Source organism: Prionailurus bengalensis, chromosome A1 (assembly GCF_016509475.1).
Source record: "Prionailurus bengalensis isolate Pbe53 chromosome A1, Fcat_Pben_1.1_paternal_pri, whole genome shotgun sequence".
Lineage (NCBI taxonomy): Eukaryota > Metazoa > Chordata > Mammalia > Carnivora > Felidae > Prionailurus > Prionailurus bengalensis.
Window position 1 is genome coordinate 234,698,705 of NC_057343.1, and position 19,051 is coordinate 234,717,755.

A 19,051-nucleotide genomic window follows, 5' to 3' on the forward strand; every position below is an offset into this window, starting at 1 on the left:
ATGCTCGCAGGAGTCTGCATGTAGCTGACTTTGAAGTCCTGAGCAGAAGAATGAACGTGTACTCTTTGCAGATACCAAACAAATCTGTTCACTCTCTCTTCGTGGCATTTCTTCAGCTTTGTACTCTCTATCAATGCCAGAAATTTCTCAGTTTTTTGAAGTTCATTTATTTCAGTTCACGTTCGCTAACATACAGTGTAGTCTTGGCCTCAGGAGCGGAACCCAGTGATTCGTCACTTATGTGCGACACCCCGTGCTCACCCCCACAGGGGCCCCCCTCGATGGCAAATTTGAATTTTTAAAAGCAGCGCTCCGGGTCATATCACATAATTGCCCATCAGGAGATAAATCTGTTTTCAGTCTTTGACGGTGTGTACACTCTTTCTTCCGCACGCGCTGCTGATACGATCAGGTGAGATTGTGCCCGGATTCTAGCCCACAGACTGCTGTGGAGACGACACCCCAGAACAAGCACGTTTTCTCCTGGGTGGGGCTGAGACATCTTGCTTCTACCTCCCTCGCTCTCTCTCCCTCTCTCCGGTCCCTCCGTGAGCATGCTTTCAGCTTTGCTGCTATGTCCTTGCACACAGTCCCTTAAGACAACCAATGTATTCTCTCTTTAAAATATTTAGAAATACTGATAACTTCTGGAACTCTCTGACCAGGCCAGTTTTCATGTTGACAAGCAATTTGCTGGTTTCTAAGGATAGCCCGTCTTCCATACACGAATGATAGGAGATCTTAGGCCTTCGGATGGTAATTTAGTGGCAGAAGTGAAGGCTCAGTGATTTAAACGTATAGACGTTGGTGCTAAGTTCTTTTCTCCCATAACTCCTTTTCCACTATTATTTTCCTCCTGTTGCGGAAGCTTAAACCCAATGAAATGAGCCTCATCCCCCTTCCTTTTCTTTCCTATATTTTGGATCATACAAAAAGAAATACATAGCGACAGTTCTCTTCAAGTATCTCAAGTTCATCCCTGCCTCCCACGGTTCCTGAAGTATGCCATCTATCTCCCCACTGACCAGGACTCCCTCTACTGAAACAGCCTCTATCCAGGCTGAAATTCACAGCAAACTTACACGCGACATTACTTTCACTCCTAACTAGCTCTGTGCCAGACCACCCATTGTTAAGAACAACAACGTAACTAAAGTCCCGCCATAAAGTAGTGGCATTTAATCGACACTATTGAAACCGCATTCAGAGATTTAGGACTTTTTTGCCTCCTGTTTTCCCCTGGGTTTAGCGGCAGAAGAGGCTTGTGTTACAGATTACATGGTAACCAACCTGTTCCTTGATCATCTTTTCGTAAGGGGTTGTACACTACGGTTGGTCAGAGGTCAGAGATCTGGTCCTACAGATTCTGGTCGTTTCTGGGGCAGGGGAGTTGCAGAACAGAAAGGGTGAGACGTGATGCATCTTCTGGAACGTGCGTGTCTGTGTTTCAGCTGCACAGTGTTGCTGAGGCGTCTCGGTGAGGCCCAACTGAACATTTATGAGTAGGATAACCCCGGCCCTCTAAGAATGGACTGCACAGATGCAATTACTGGGTTTCAGCAGTTATTGTAAGAGCACATAGGATCCAAGGGATTGATAAAGCACAGAAAACTAGTGCATTTTCTTCACATAAGAGGAAGAAATTCTGAAAGGAAATCAGAAATCTAGACATGAATAGCTCAAATTCAATACCCATTAAAAATACTGGAATGAATCATCAAAGGATCAATTTGTATACAAGTCTACAACTGCAGGGGACTAAGCCAAGAAATCTATGAGCTTTCCGAAGAACACATTCAAGAGCCCAAAGCAATTTCCTCCTGAGTATTGTGACAAGTCTGAAAGATCAGCAGAAGCCAGAGACAGGACCGAGTCTGCTGTGAAAGCCACTGTCCCCTCCTGTGTGTGGCTGTCTCAGACAGTGCGTTAGAATTACTGGCCCTGGTGATCTTAGAGAGCCGCAAATCACTTTGAAGTTAACCGGCCTGCACACCAATAAGCAGGGGACGTGAAGCTGGCATACCACCCGTGAATAATTTACTAAGAAAATCAAGATTCGGCAAAATAAAATGAATGTAAGGAGAGACGATCAATAATGCTTCCATTGGAATTAAGAGAAATTACGTCTGAGTCTTCTGGAGATACATTATTTGATGATTCATTGACTTGATTTCATATTTAATTCAATAATTATTTGATTGTTTTTATGACTTATACTACTCGCTGAATGGAAAGACAGGAAGACCAGCCAAATGAGGAAAGCGGAGGCTACTCAGGGATTGCCATTAGCCAGGGAGTCAGCCAGCGTTCCTGGAGTGAGGCAGGGGCTCACCGGCAGGCACAGGGCTGGGAAAGGCTTATGGGGGGAAAGACGCAGCTCAGGGCCGCCTCGATGGCAGGCTGTCGGTGCAGGGACGCTGGGTGCAGGCTCCCGGGGGACTGGCCGGGGAGCGTATTTGGCTCACTTTGGCTGGTCCTAAATTAGACGCAGGGCAGAAAGTGGGGAAGCTGCCCTTTCCGAGCCGGGTTTTACAGGAGTTATTGTCTGGCTTCCTGGATTGCTCCCCAGACACCACAGTCTGACTTCCTGACTTACAGAGAGCAGGCCGGCTTCCTGGGCCCGTGACATAGATAGTGGTCGGTTTCCTGAGCCGATCGGGGCAGGTGTGGCTCAGAGTTCTGTTTGAATATGCAGTGTGGTCATGGTCCACTTTCCATGTGGCCTCTCACTACTCTACGGCAGGCACTGAGCTGTAATATTCATCACCTTACTGAAGCGCATTTTCGCCCAGTACGATGCTTGAAGAAGTCCTGTTTGATAGAGGAAGAAACCACGGCTTCTTCACATCATGCGGGGCCAGCTACGGAGTCAAGGGTGGAGTCCGTGATTAGGTTCAGGGAATCTGGCCCCAAACCTGAGCTCTGGACAGGAACGTGGCCCTGCCTCCCAATTCCCACTGGTGAGACTGGAGATAATCCTGAGCTTCGGAAGCCGAGAAGGAACCCGAGACCAGCTCGGCTGCCTGGTTTCTGCCTCCAGCTCTACTCGCGACTTTGCTCAAATCGTTTTAGAAAATCCTGCCTCTCGGCCCATCTGTCTCTTCAGAATAGTAAATGAACTTCGATAGGAGAGGGTTAAGCAGAAGGTCCACAGAGCCGAGCAGATAACCTGAATGTGTGAGTCCCCCGAACATAAGGCATCGGGGGAGGGACCCACATCTGCCAGAAGAAGAATGTTCCGTGCGTTCCTGGGCGTTCTGTTCACATCACCAAGGCTCGTAACCCTCACCCTCACGTCTGCAGTAAAATCCAGCGGGAAAGGTACTCAGTTAAAAGTTTAGTCCAAAGTACGGCTGCCTAAGAAGAATTTGAAGGCTTTTCAATGCCCCTTCCGAATAAATGGGTTTTAAACTGGTATCCTGTAAAAATTCAAAAGTAAAATAATTCGATTGAAATAGTGTAACTGGGAAGTCAATAGGGAACTGGAGTGGAATACACACTGGTTAGCATGAATATTCTAACTGGATGCATTTGCAAAATACTGTTACTATGATGGGATTTTACATTTTCAAGCGTAAAAGCATTTTGTTCGTTTCTGTGGTCGTGGGTATGTTGCCACCACAAAACGAAAAGATAAATCGCCAAAATGAAATTATGAATGTATGCGAATTACGTAGACATTGGATTTCACTTTGCAATGTGTTTACAGAGCAAAATTAAAGAATAATTTTTCTTCGCTTAAATTATAAAATATCCTGGGCTCTATCAAAGATGACGGAGGATTACATTTAACAGTCCTGGCGGATGTTACGGAGTAAATATAGACCCACAACTGGGAAATGCAATGGTCCCCAGGTTGCTCGGATGGCAATACCCCCGTGGGAATCATTGGAGACAAAAAATTCAATTTCACACCTGTTGTCTGTGCCTTAGGTTCATGGTTTTTCACCTTACAATAAAGATATGAATGTGCACCAGTTGTCCCTGGTAAATGATTAGGGGAGAGGTTTTTAAAGGCGGGATTGCATTCGACTCAGATTTTCAGCCTCCTTGGTCCTGGAAATAAGTAAGAGCTGCGTTCCTGGGGAAAATTCTTGTTAGCCTTGTAGAGAGAAAGATCATAGGAAAGGCGTCAGGGGGTCTGTACAGGCGTGAGGTCTACAGAGGGTCGTGACACGGCAAAGGTAAGAAAATAAAGCTCTCAGCACCTACGCGGAGATGGGGCCCCCCAACCAGAGCTCTTGCAGAGACGAGCTAAATATACTGAGTCGAGGGCCCCAGCCTGCTCCAGTGAAGGGTGGGAAAGGAGAAATAGAGATGCACCGAATCAGTAGGGGGTCACATGTCACATTTGTTCAAAACATTCTGTGTATGTTAATTGTCCTACCAAAAATGTCCTGGTTTAGCCTAAAAGTTATATGGCTAATGACTAGGGGCTCATTCTTCTCTCTACATCTGGCTAAACCGAACTCATCTGTAGTGGCCTGTGACCCTCTGCTTAAGAGTGAGAAGGAGGGGGTGCCTGGGGGGCTCAGTTGGTTGAGCATCCGACTTTGGCTCAGGTCGTGAGTTGGAGCCCCACGTCAGGCTCTCTGCTGTCATTGAGGAGCCCGCTTCAGATCCTTTGTCTCCCTCTCTCTCTGCCCCTCCCCCGTTCGTGCTCTGCCTCTGTCTGTCTCAAAAATAAATAAACATTAAAAAAAATTTTAAGTAAACAAAAGCTAACAGAGCAAAAGTAAAAAGCAAAGGTAGGGGATTGACTTCCTAATATGAAGTGAGTTTTTTTTTTTTCCTCTGAGAGAGAAAAAGAAAATGCAGATAATCATTGCTTATTAGGAGTCTAGAAGTCAGTCGCTTCAATTCTAAGCACAACTAGTGAAGCCTGTAAAGGTCTGACTTTTCGGACAGCCTTTGAAGGTGTGTGTTCCGGGAGACACAAAGGGTGATGCCAGGCATGCTACATCAAGAGATGGTTCTTCCACTTTTTCTGGTTTGGGGATAACCACACCACTTCCATTTTCTCTGATCCATAGACCTTCCAGAGCTAGGCGGCATGCCCCATGGAATTTCTGAGGAAACCTGGTTCTCCTGGCAACGTCTTCTTCTTGATCTTACTTCCTGTTGATAACAGGACAAAAGCCCAGTAACTGGAGGCTTGATCTGAGCAAGTTCAGATACACAAAACATAGGCACATCTCCGTTTTGGAGAGGGAAGGAGAGCTTTCCCCCTCCACCCTTACCAAACTTTTACTTCATCTGGACTCTGAAATCATTATTCCTTATTTGCCTCGGCAGTTTCCCACCTCGTTCTGGTCAAATGCCTCAGACGGGACCAACGCTCCTGAAGATTTTTACATAAACTCTGGACAAAATATAAAAACAACACTTTGGGGAAACTAGAGATTTGCCAAAGGGAGGCAAATGCTGGAGGGCTGGGCATGTGGAGAAAACAGACTGGTTTTGTGCGAAGTTCGAGTTTCCCCCTTTTTGGTAGCTTTTCGCCCGAGAGCAGGTCTCAGTCAGTTGCCTATGAAGTGCTAAAACTCACGTAGAAACCTACAGGGTTGAGGAAACAGAGGACGGAGTATGGGGCAACTACAGGAGCTAAAAAGTTATTGGGGAAAATCACTAAAGGGAGGGTGGCAGAGGGAGAGCTTCAGATTTGGGACACAAACCCTACACAAAGCTTCTGTTCACCCCGAGCCACTCGTGTGCAGGCTGACCACAAGCCACGCAGCTAAGGTTGCAGGATCGGAACAGAGATTTGGGTTGCACCCCATTGTGGAGAGAGGCAGAGTTTGGAGTTTGAGTCCAATCAAGTTAACTGCCTATAAAAACAAAAAACAAACAAACAAAAAATCAATAACCGTCAGAGGAACATAACAGGATAGTGTCTATGTCATGAGTTACAATGACCAAGAAACGATCCAAAATTACTAGACATACAAAGAAATGGGAAAATGCGACCCATATTCAAAGGAAAATGTGGCTACTGGAGACTTTATGTCCTGCAGAGTTAGGAAGAAGAAATGAAAAGATGCAAACACGCTTAGCTAGAGCGAGGGATTTGCAGAGACACAACTGTTGGACAGAGCTCTCTACCCAGAGAATCCACATCAGCCACTTTAATTTTCAAAAGTCCACTGTTGAAGTGTCCTTGATTCAAACCCCCATCCATTAACATATTACTCTTTGCTATGAGCAGTGGAGGGAGGAAAGTGGGACCATGCCTGAATGGAGAAGGGGAGAGAAGGTTTCCTGTTCTCCTGTTTTTTCAAGCTTGCTTTGAACTTGCTTGTGCCTGATGACATTTGGTATTTAAGAGCATTGCTGGAGAACCCTGCTGCTTATTTTTAAACTTCTCTGAAAAAAACTCAGAGGTGATCTAATTCAACTTCCTTGTCTAACAACTAGTCCTGGAAAAGTTCAAGGTTCCAGTGGTCATACAAGCTAAGTCTCAGTAATGGGACTAGAATTTCACCCTTAGATCCCTAGCATTTTGTGCTTCAGTGATCTTCCCTTGATTATTTTATTAATTTTCAGTGCATTTTTTATCGCATGCCTACAATGTGACAACAACTGCTCTGGGATCTGGGTGTTAAAGTAAACAAGGAAAATGAGATTCTGGCATTCAATCCACTCTTCACATTCTGCCTCCAAAGCTGCTCTTCCCTGATTGAAAGCATTAGTGTGGACTATTAGACTCTTCTCTCATGAGATCCCTTCCACTTTAATATTCATCTTTTTTACAGGAGAATGCACTTTATTTTTTTCTTTGAAGCATAGTTGAATAATACTCATTTATTATGATAGCTTCCTATTAATTTTCCTTACGTGTTATTATCTCCCCCAGATTAATCCATAGGAGTCTAAATAAAGCCAGACATTTCAATAGAAAAAATAGCTGCCACTCGCCGCTTTCCTATAACTTAGTTATTGCCAGGCATCCTTCCTTTTTCTTTATGATTCTTAAGGCAGTTCTTGGTCTATGTGCCATCTGTCTCGCTGAAGCCAATTTGAATAAATATTACAAGGTACAGTAGTTTAAATGTTCTTTATCTCAGATCCATAAAAATGTGCAACGTCTCTTACATACCGTCTTCTTATTGCTTTGGGGCAGCATAAGTAACTACATTGTTGAATTGAACGTAATTTCTTTTTTAAACTCCTTTTGATTCTAAAATCCACGGTGATTTAATGGAAAATTACTTTCCAAAGTAAAAACATATGACTCTGAATTGCTTTCATGATTATTTCTCTTCTCTGTTGAAACCTGACCATTTACTGAAAGGAATATTTGGATTTTTGCAATCTACCGTCCATTGCCCCTTCTTTTGGTAACAGCCTTTTCAGGAACTCTCTCCTCGTCGGGTGCATGTGAACCAAACCAGAATGATCACCCCTCTAACCCTGGAATGGTGACCTGGAGTGGAGGGACACTCAAGGTCAGCACACCCCAGGGAGATTGCACCTGCTGATTCCGTTTCCTCTTTCATTTCTTTGTCTAAATCACAGCCTTGGAAAAAACCCCTCTGTCCTTGATTTAACCAGAGTTGATTTCTAATTCTATTTATTCATTCATTCGAGAGAGAGAGAGAGAGAGAGGGGCAGAGAGAGAGGGAGAGAGAATTCCGAGCAGGTTCCACACCGTCACCGCAGAGCCTGATGTGGGGCTTGAACTCATGAACCATGAGGTCATGACCTGAGCAGAAATCAAGAGTCTGATGTTTCACCAACTGAGCCACCCAGGGGCCCTTTGCTTTCTATTTCTTAGAACTGAAAAGTTCTTGGTCACCCAAAAATCCCGTTTCTTCTCTCAAATATCGTTACTTAGAGCCAACGTTAATATTGCTTATAAATGTGCTCATTTGAATTACATGGAACGGAAAATTAGTGTAAGTTAGCTTTCGCCTTCATATTTTAGTAGGTTAAAGGGAAAAGTCTTCTTTGCAATTCTGCTGTATGAAAAACGATTACTTCTCTACGGGGCAAGTGCTACACAAATGCTAAACATTTCGTAAATCCCCTCGTGGATCCGCCAGTCAGAGTAAAACTTAGGAAGCGTCGAGCAGCAAGCTTCACAGTGGCGGAACTGCTCAAAATGTCCTCTAAACGCTCCAAGGTGCAAAAGTGCAGGCTTAGCCCATAAGCTCAAGGAACCTTCGCTGAGCAAAGGGGAAAAGAAACACGGCAGAAAGGCAGGGACGTATTCATTTTGCATTTTGCTGGGGAAATACATTTTGATAAGTAATAACCACTTTTCTATGTCTTTATATGTTGCAAACAGTCAGGAGAGATGGAAGAGAAGGTATTTGGAACGGCAGCGTCTATGAACGAAGGGTTAACGACTCCCACGGCGTGTTGTATAATTTCCAGCAAACACGCACACAGACTGACTGCTTCCCCGTGGCATCACTAAGAAACCAGCGGTTTCGGTAGCCTGAGAGCACGTAAATAACAGAGGATTCGCTGTATTGTTGTAGACCACACAGCTAGGTAGAGCTAGAAATGAAATGACCACGTAAGCTTCCTGGTTAAGACCTGTAGTCTTAGGGGGTGCATGCTTCTCGAGCTCAGGAACCATTGGAACATTTCTTAAGAGAAAAATAATAATTTCCAAAACCAACAAAAGAATTCTTATGGATGGATGTACATTAATTCATGATACTATATGCTATAAAAAAAAAAGTCTTACACTGATTTCGTTTATTATGCCTCAATATCCATATAGGAGATACCACTGTCTCACTCCTTCCAAAATGGAACACTGGATGGCCACCATTCAAGGCTTTGCTTGTTTTCACTACCCGGTTTAAATGGGGATGGGTCTTACTAAAACTGCTTTGCTGAATCTTCAAGACTTTTCAGCTCTGTATATATTCATAAGACAAAAAGATATCTCTTGCCCATTTAATGAACCATAAAAAAGTACTCTCCATATTCTTTTCAAAAAGCTATTCCTTCCCCCTGCCTGACATGCCAGAGGCCAGTCCTCATTTAAAGATTAAACTTCTGGTCAGAGGCATCCAAAAGCCCTTTACGCCATATACTCAGAAAAGACGAGGATATATACAAGTACACGTACATGCACACATGTATACACACACACATAGATATCCTTGAATTTTTTTTAATAAAAATTAGGGAAAATATCTATGGGCCAGAAATGAGTTGGGGACTAAGTGTTAGCCTATATAGAGCACTAGGAGTGGAAACAGTCAAGGGGGCAAGATTTAAAACACCCAATAGAAATGGAAATTGAATAAAATCGTCTTGCTGGAAGATGCCAAATCCAGTTCCGTACATAGAGTGTGGACCTCAGTCTATGTTTTTTTTTTTTTTTTTCAGACTAGAAGCTGACAACTTCTCCTCTATGCTTGGGGTTTCAGCTACAAACAATGTGCTCATCTACCCCAGAGAGAAGAAGCAGAGACCCCTGCTTGACAGGAACTGGGCACACCACAGCCACTGGCTCTGAACTTAGAACTGCAAGATGCCGTGTCCAGCAGGCAGAACAAGACCTGACACACCCCTCCCCCAGCCTTCCATGATGTTAAGAGGAGGATGTAAGGAAACGTATACTGTTTTTACTTGATTTGGGTCTTTGGCAACTTTTGTGAATGTGTTTTTACCATCCAATATACTAATGTCAATACATTGTAGGTCGTTTCCATTCTTGGGCTCTTTAATGTGATTTTTTTTTGGTTAAGCTTGGCCGTATTTATAGAGTTGCTGATGTGAGGAAGGTTTCTTCATGGGCGGATTCACGCATTTCCCTAGCCAAAGGCTCATGAGTCTCTGCTCCCTAAAGTTACCTGCGGGAGCCCAGCTGCTGTGCCCCACAGGTCCCAGGCTTCCAGCACCACCCACGCAAAATCTCCCATGAGACGTGAGGGAATACGTCCCTTCCAGACCCAATCCTCAGTCTTCAGTGTTGAGTAGAAATCAGAAATGGTGTTGGAAAGTTCACTCTTATCTGTTCCTCATTTAATTTATTTGAAGGTACGATGGTATACATATTCTACGATTGTTTGAAAATATCTTTATATTGGTTCTCTAATGCTGTTACATTTCCACAACCTTAGTGGCCAAGAACAATACCAATTTGTTATCTTATAGCTCTGGAGGTCAGAAGTCCAAAATGGGCCTCGGTAGACTAAATCGAGGGGTCAGCAGACCTGCCTGGCTCTAGGGGAGAACGTGTCTCTTGCCTTTTCCAGATTCTAGAAGCTGCCTGTATTCTTTGGCTTGAGGACACTTCCTCCATCTTTAAAGCCGGCAGAATACCATTTCCAAATCTCTCTCTGACCCAGACCTCGCCCTTTTGCCTCTATCTTCCACAGGTGAGGATCCCGGTGACTCACTGGACCCACCCACGTGACCCAGGATCTCTTTATTTTAAGGTCATCTGATTAGCAAGCTTAATTTCAGCTTCAACTTCAACTCCCCTTGTCCACCTGCTCTAGGGATGATAGTGTGAACATCTTTGAGGAAGGGAGCTTGATTCTGCCCACCACAATCTTAGCAGCTGCCCTTGGCTTATCTTATTTCTGCGCACAAATTAATGTTATTGGAGCCCTTGGGCAATTATGTCATTATTTTTGCTTGTCATCATACGCAACTGTGCACTAGAAATCTGCTCTCTGGTCTGTTGATAAAATATATTTTGCCCAGTCTACCAGCTTTCATTTGCCTGCAACCAGGGTTACCAAATAAATGCTCCCACTTAATGAGATTATCACACAGTGCTATTATGTCGCTACTTGTAAGCTGCTTTTCACGGCTACATCTTTTTATTGTTTCCATGAGACACAGATTTCTCTCTAATCCACTGACTTCACGTATCATGTAGATTCGATGGCCTCGCTTGAACGGGTCTAGAATGCATTTTCAGAGATGTATGAGACACAGGAGGCTTGTCCCCGGGGGGACACAGCAGCTGGGCTCCCACAAACAACTTACAGAAGTAAAGGCTCGTGAGCCTTCGGCTGGGGCGATTCCCGAGCAATCCCATCACCTGCGTCAGTGTCCCCTAGTCCTTCCTTCCTTGACACACGAGTCACAGTTTTTCCACACCCTTGCATTTTCGCATCAGCTGTCTGCTGCTCATTTCCTTTTCCTTTCCATGTCCATTTCCTTCAATTAAGCAAAAATCACTAGATGTCAAGTACCATAGCTATATTCTACCTTATCTGCCAAAGCCTGGGCACGGCCCCCTACCAGTGCCATCGTGGTAAGTTCAGCCCAGTTTGTGCAATATGCCAAGTTAGAGCAACCGTCACAAAGCCTCAACCTACATTTTGGGTACGTTCCAATTCTGTGGGGTTAGGACTTTCTGTAACATGATTGAGTGGTTCATTCTTAAGAGTGGAAATGATGAAATTCTCCCATTTATTCATGCATCCATCCATTCGTTCATTTTTAATCTAGTTCTCAAGAAAGAGAACTGCTGTGTGCCATAAACCATGGTGGATTTGATGGATATGAGAACGAGTGAGATAAAGCATTTCCTGTCACAACAAAAACAAAACAAAACAGAGTCTTTGAAAGAGGAAAATATGTATATATTAAACAGAGAGAAAAGGTACTCTACAGGCTAAGGCTGCCTTGTGTCGTCTCTCATTTTCCTCACCACGGCAATTTCTCACTATTGCAATAATCCAATAATAGATCTCACTTAGGTCCAGGATCGTGGGCATTCCCAATGAAAACGGGATAAAAATCAACATAGGAGCTTGGGGAAAGGCTGATTTGTAGTTTGGAGGTACAGAGGGCAAGATCAAAGGTATTGTTTAAAATCCAACTGCAGACACATCATTTTTAAAACTTTCCTCACGTTTAAACATCTCTCCAATCAATGAAAGGACGGCAAACTCCCTAATTTGGGGAGTTTTTATTCACTTCAAAATTCTAAAGCACAGGCTCACATGCAACCTTCCATGTAAGAGGAACGTGTATTCAGTGAAGCAATGACTTCTGGAACTGTGATGAGCATCTGTGCTTGACCGTGACTTGCTCAGGTGACACTGTCTTCCCCACCGCAGGAAAGCACACGGTGTAATTAGTCAGCTCCTTCTGATAAGCTATTCGTGCTACTTTGCTGAAATCGAAAGACATGAAGAAAGGATCTTCCCTCTTGCCTTCAACACACCCAGTGGAAAGCTGAGTGCCCCTTCCTCGGAATTAAGTTATCACTTTCACGGCTCTTTTGGAACTTGTCAATGTCTCTCTTGCATTCTTGCATAAACACCTAATGAATTATGAGCTCCTGGAGGGCAGAGTCTGTGATCATCTCAGATCCCAAATAACCCCCATGACAATGCTTTGCCTATGGAAGACTGCCCTCGGTGGTTTCTTGAATGTAAAATACTTCCAGGATCTTCACAGATGTTTTTCATCTCTATCCCTACCCTCAACAGGGCAATAGCAACCTGTGAACAGTTCCCTCGTAGTTAAGAAACAAAAATTTTCCAGAACATGGAGGGGAAAAAGCTATTTTTACTTGTCATAATACACAATTGTGTACTATAAATCTGCTCTCTGCTCTGTTGATAAAATACGCTTTGCCCAGTCTACCAGCTTGTATTGGTGGCACGCTCTCTATTTCAGCACCCCTGGTTCTCTAGGATACTGCAAACCCACGTCAGGTGCAGCAGAGCCCCATGAACTTGTGACGGCCCCAGGAGACAGGTGTATCGCTACATCTCCATAATCCAGCCAGAAGATCAGCCTCGTCTACAGGCAACTGGGGTCAGAATAAAGACAGGGCTGAGTACAGGGCATCGGTATCTGTGGCTTCATGTGGTTTGGGGCACTTCAAGCCCTTGGCCTGGCTGAACAGAGAGGGGACCTTCTTAGGGACCTGGGCACCGCTGGCAGGAGACTGCCCCCATGGATCCTTATACACAGGTTGTTCCGTGTGCTAGGACAAATACACCCTCGGAAGACCCCATCCCAGGACAGTGAATGTAAGAAGGTGGGGGTCCCAGCCCTGCCCCTGCCCCAGTGACCTCGAAAGTCACTTTGCCACTCCTGCCTTAGTTTCTCCCGAGGGTGGAATGTGAGGGCTGTATCTAGATTAGCTCAAAAGACAATGCCAGCTGGGGCACTTTGTTCGTTGCGTTCAAACATTAGAGGCAAATGTAGAACATCTGGAGTCTTCTCAGATGCCCAAGGGTTTTATAACTCTTGGTAAAGAGGTAAAGAATGTGCTTCCGCCTAGTAGGAGAAAAAGAGACATTTGCAACTGTAGCCGGAAGTTTCCTGTGATTGAGGAGCTCATAGATGGCCATAAATGATTGTGTGACCAAGAGAATACACCCCAAGACTTCTGTTTCTTCTCCAAAGAATAAAGAATCCAAAAGCCATTGATTTTTATTGTCAAACGAGAAAAAAGCGAGCGATATGCCCCGATGCCACACAATCTGAGAGCCAAGCGGTTATTAGAATAGTTATGAATGCAATTTTTGTCTTTTTTCATTTTATGAAGAAAAGTAGTTTTAGTTCATACAAATCGCCCTATCTTTAATCGGGGGGGGGGTGGGGAACATGAGGTGACAGAAGTCAAAGAAACAGTATCAAAAATCTGTTTTGATGTCATCACTTTAAAGCATAGAAATGTTTTACGTTGATTTTGCCAAAGACACCGTTTTCCTAAAGATTGTGAAAGTTCGACAAACTCTATCTAGTGATTCCAATGTCTAAAATCTATACTGTATAAATGCTGTTGGATATAGCTATCTCTTAATCATATTCTTCTATGATTAGTTTATTGATGCAGTAGAGTATATTAAAGCCCTTTTGTGTCTAAGACACAAGTCTCTTTAGTCACTTTAATGACACATGCCACCTCATTCTTTCCCTGGAGGAGTTACAACCTATGAGAAATGATGCACACACAATCACAAAACAATCCAGTGACAGATAAATATGAGTAAAAGTTCACTTCAATCTACGTTAACTCTCGCTCATCTCAATGAGTCTGGGGAACAGAAAAGACCAGGTGATATTTCTGAATATTAACCAATGAGGAAGGACACTCAGGTCAGTAACTGAGAAATATAGATTCTTTTTCTTCCTTCTCATACACCATGGTATTTCTGCAATTGAAGGTTGATCAACGTTATTTCATGACTAGTAACAGAAGGAAGCTTATGGAAAGTTTGGCTTTTGATTTGAGTCTGGAAGAAGAGGTGTGAATTCTCTTAATGGCGTTGAGGGTCCTGAGCATTCCAGATGAATGGGCACGGGCTGGAGGATGGACAGGATAAAGTGTAAGGAATGCTCACATTTCTCACAAACAATGTACTATGTCCCTGCAGGGCAGTGGGGACAGATGAGCACAGGCAGATGGCAATCAGGTGTTGAGCAATGTAAGTTAGAGCTGAGACTTAGCAATTCATTCTGCGAGAATTTTCAGTCATTGGAAATACATAAGATAATAGCGATGGATGAAATTGGTTAATTCGTAGAGTCACCTGGGAGATTCTTATAGACTTCTGGTCTACAGACTTGAAAATAGTCTTACAGACTTCCTGGTAGGGACGGGAGGGAAATGGAAGTGAATGCCAGTATGAGAGTAAAAAACCCAGTTCTGATCTTTAAACACAAAAGAAGGTATATTACACACACACACACACACACACACACACACACAGAGTTATGCAGATCTCCAAGTCCAGATACTAAAACTACATCCTCAGAAATCTGCCCTTTCTCTCCATCTCTCGGTTCTGCTTTTCTGTATTGGTTCTCTCTCAGGAATACCTTCTTCAAAGTGATACATGAGAAGGTGTTGTTACTCTGAGCTCACACGGTATTTACCTCTTAGGAGCTCAGAAAGGAAGAGAATGGGTTCAGACTGGTCCCTTTGGGGCCCCAGGTCTCGATGCGTTCCAGAAGAGAAGGGTAATCAGATTCGTGTACCCTTAGGCCCCAGGCACACCCCTGCGGTGAGGTAGGGGAGGGCCCTTGACTGACAGCCCCTCATGAAGAAATGTCTATTACTTCCTTTCGCATTTCACTGGTCAAAGCAGGTCAGAAAGTCAGCACTCACTTTCAAAGAGGCAGAAAGGGCAACTGTATCATGTTCCCAGGAGGAGTCAACAAATTGTCTGTGAAAAGCACTAGTGACCTCCACACAGCCCCCCAGAATCACAGCGAGTTCAGAAGCACACCCCCGAAGGGAAAAAACTATGACACTATTTAGTCAAGCACTACGCTAGAAACTTCCTTGTGCTATAGTTAGGGACATAAGCCAATAGTCTGACCATAATGGGAGACAGAAAAGAGCAGGAGGGGACAGAAATGAAAGTCACTTCACAGGAATAATCCTCAGGGCTTCGCGAGAAACAAGATGTGGAAAAAGACGTTCTAGTTAAAACTGAGGGCTTTTGGTTTCATTGTTATCGTTTGCTTTTTATTTATTCATTCCTGTCCTGGTGCCTCAAGAGACTGAGGTACTTAGAAAAATTAGAATAAGAAGAGAATTGGTAAAGGCAGATTCTCAGTCTCAAAATGTCCAGAAGATGAATGTGACCCTAGAGGAACCCTACACCGTCAGGAGACTTCCTACCATGATTTTTAGGAGTTGAACTGTGTCCCCACAAAATTGATGCATTGAAGCTGTAACCGCCAGGACCTCAGACTGTGTATTTAAAGACAGCATCTATAAGTATGTAATTAAGGTCAAAGTGGAGTCATTAGGGTGGGCCCTGGTGCAATATAATGGTAAAAGTCATTTTAACTACGTAATGTAACGGAACAGTGGTAACTTAAGCGTACAGAAAGCAAAGCGGTTTTTTTCTCAGCACCAGCCCAATACAATCTGCCTGAATTCTAATTAGCAAAATCTTCTGTTTTAACAAATAGTGTAGGGGACTTTAGGCATTTTTTTCACCCAACATTTTGGATGGTAAGGCATTAGGTATCAGAACTTTCTCTGCATTTTTTTTTTTTTAATTTTCTTAAAGCTATTCTTTGTGTATTAGTAGAGCGAGCCGCGGGAAAATGGAAAGCTTAGTTCTGGGATATGCTGGTCACAGTACTTTCAGGTGATAGAAAAGCAACGTAGACCAACTTCCCCAGAGGAAATAGTTTCTCTCTTCAAAACCCATCCTATCACAAAGAAGAAAATCCAATGTAATTTAGCAGATACAATGATCTTCCTCCCAAGAGAGGCAAAAATCGGCAACATTCTTTCTAACGCATCCATTTTAGTGTTGGACATATTAACTTGGTTTTCCGCCTCAGGCTGACAGAATTTTGTAAACATCACTGTCCAATGCTGGTGGGATGAATGTAGGATTGAGACACGCCGGGATTTTTGCCCTTAATCCCTTCCTGCGCATTGTTTCCAAACACGTAATCTTTTTCTTTATGTTGGTGGAATTAAGCCTGGCTTGGGGGGTGAAATGCTGTTTCTACCTGGGTTGGATAAGAACCCATTGTTGGTTCCAAATGACTCTGGCTTTACCTCACAAAGGGTGACCTTCACAAGCTCCAAAACTTCATACCCAGTCCAACACTAGGATTTTCTGTCACCCAGATCCCATTTTATATTTTACTGCGCTGCTGAAACTTGATTTCTGAAGAGCTTCCAGAAAATAGCCTGACTGCATCGGGAGGCTAAAGTGATGGGTTGGAAGACACACAAGACAGTTGGCTATTTTCTAGGCACTGAGCTCACCCCATATCCGGCTCTCCAGGTTATCAGGGGAACAGCTGCTGACTGCCAAGGATGGAGGGCCCCTCCTTAGGGAATGCCCCAGCCCTGCCCAGACCCTTCATTCCCTCCCCACCTCCCCTCTCTCCTTCTCTCTCTCTCTCTCTCTCTCTGTAATTGCAAATCCTCTTAACTCCGAGGGCGCCTCGGGGTCTGCGATGCACCACCCTTCCCAGCAGGGCCTCCCAGTGTGCGGGGTCCTCCCAGAGCTGACCGGGAGGGTCACCTTGGCCCTGGTAACAGCGCAGCAACAGCAGGTGTCCCTGCGCCTCAGCCATACCCGCCCCTTCACTGCCCCGCACCCGTGGTCGTTTTAGCTTAAAAAGAAACGAGCTGCACAGCTGACAAGGGATAAAGCCGCTGGTCCACAGGGTGTAAGAGTCGTGTTTGTGATTTGACAAAGCTGCTCTCCCCCCACCACTCCCCCCCTAGGGGCTCCTCCTGATCTGCCTCCTCCTGGCTCCTCGCCCCCTGCCCACACACTCGCTGCTCCCTCAGACCCCCCCCACACACACACCCGGCCCCCAGCCTCACTGCACCGCCTGGGGCCCCAGGCGCCCTCGCTTCCTCCCACCCACCTGCTCCTGCTTTGCCAGAAAAGTCCAACCACTGGTTTGTAGCCCCCTTCCCCCCCCCCCCCCGCCCTTCATCTGCACCATCGCCGACTTTTCAGGTCAGCGGCCCATTCCCATCTCGGGGATCCCCCTGCGCCCTGACACCCCCGCCCTCGCGGCCCCCGGGGCCGGCACAGCGGCCTCCTACCAGGGCTCCCCCTCAGCCCCCCTGAGCACACGCGGCAGGTGGATGCGGCCAGTAACGAATGCCCAACCCGCAGCTGACTCCGGCCTCGCAGCCTCGGTTCCACGTACCTTTCGGGAAAGACGCGGATTTTCAGACAGGCGTCTTCCTAGGGGACTGCTCCCACCACACAGGAGATCCGGGTTTAGACCCGGCTGCTGCGCAAACGTCGGTTTGCGCTAAATTCTGTTGGTTCAAGTGGGTGCAGGTGCCTCCTCGGAGCGGGGGCAGCTGGACGAGGTCGGTGGCCGATGCAGCGAGTGGCCGCCAGTGTGTGAAGACGCGAACACGGGGCGGAACACGGAGAAGGAGCAGCTCTGCCCTCAGGTGCTCCGTGACGCACGGGGGCCCCATCTCCGCACAGACGGCACCAAACCCGGGGACAGGGGTGTCGTGCCGGCCTCACCCACCTGTCACTTCCAGGAAGGGGCTCTCGGGACCACCCCCCCCCCCCCACCCCGTGCAGTGATGGGTCGTCCGCTTCCGGACAGACCCTCCGATTCCTCGACTGCACCTGGCGAGCAGGTTTGGTTCTCCCGTGCCTCCGGGGTTCACGCGCGTTCACACTCACGTGCGGCTGACCGGTGCGCGTTCTCTGACCCGGGCCCTTCCGCGGGGAGGTCAGCAGTAGGTGGGCGGGAGCGGGTGCGCGTGCAGCTGAGGGCCACCCGTGGGTTCACCATTCACACCCCGCCCGCTCGGAAGATGCTGCCGGGTGCTCCCGGGGTGCTCCACAGGTGCTGCACACGTGCTCCATGGATGCTCCTACGATGTGCAAGGGGCTCCTCGGGTGCTCCGCAGGTACTCGGGGTGCTCCGTGGGTGCTCCGGGGGTGCTCCTCCGATTTGCACAGGTGCTACGCAGGTACTCGGGGTGCTCCGTGGGTGCTCTGCAGGTGCTCCTCTGATCTGCACAGGTGTTCCGCAGGTACTTGGGGTGCTCTGTGAGTGCTATGTGGGTGCTCCGTAGGTGCTCCTCCGATCTGCACAGGCGCTCCGCAGGTATGCGGGGAGCTCCATGAGTGCTCCGTGGGTGCTCCGCAGGTACGCGGGGTGTTCCCGGGGTGCTCCGGGGTGCTCCTCCGATCTGCACAGGTGCTCTGCAGATGCTCCACAGGTACGCGGAGTGCTCCCAGGGTGCTCCGGGGTGCTCCCCCGATCTGCACAGGTGCTTCGCAGGTACTCGGGGTGCTCCGTGGGTGCTCTGCAGGTGCTCCTCTGATCTGCACAGGTGTTCCGCAGGTATTGGGGCGCTCCGTGAGTGCTCTGTGGTGCTCTGCAGGTGCTCCTCCGATCTGCACAGATGCTCCGCAGGTATGCGGGGAGCTCCATGAGTGCTCCATGGGTGCTCCACAGGTACGCGGGGTGCTCCCAGGGTGCTCCAGGGTGCTCCTCCGATCTGCACAGCTGCTCCGCAGGTACTTGGGGCGCTCCGTGAGTGCTCTGTGGTGCTCTGCAGGTGCTCCTCCGATCTGCACAGATGCTCCGCAGGTATGCGGGGAGCTCCATGAGTGCTCCGTGGGTGCTCCAC

General features: G+C 46.5%; 1 long non-coding RNA gene across 1 annotated transcript; it reads right to left on the minus strand.

Moving 5' to 3' along the window:
• Nucleotides 1-2,020: 2,020 nt before the first annotated feature.
• On the minus strand, nucleotides 2,021-17,718 carry LOC122495500. Its single transcript, XR_006300477.1, has 2 exons — nucleotides 17,593-17,718; nucleotides 2,021-3,419 (listed from the first exon to the last, which is right to left on the minus strand). It is a non-coding gene; the product is annotated as an uncharacterized LOC122495500 (long non-coding RNA).
• Between the last annotated feature and the right edge of the window lie 1,333 nt (nucleotides 17,719-19,051).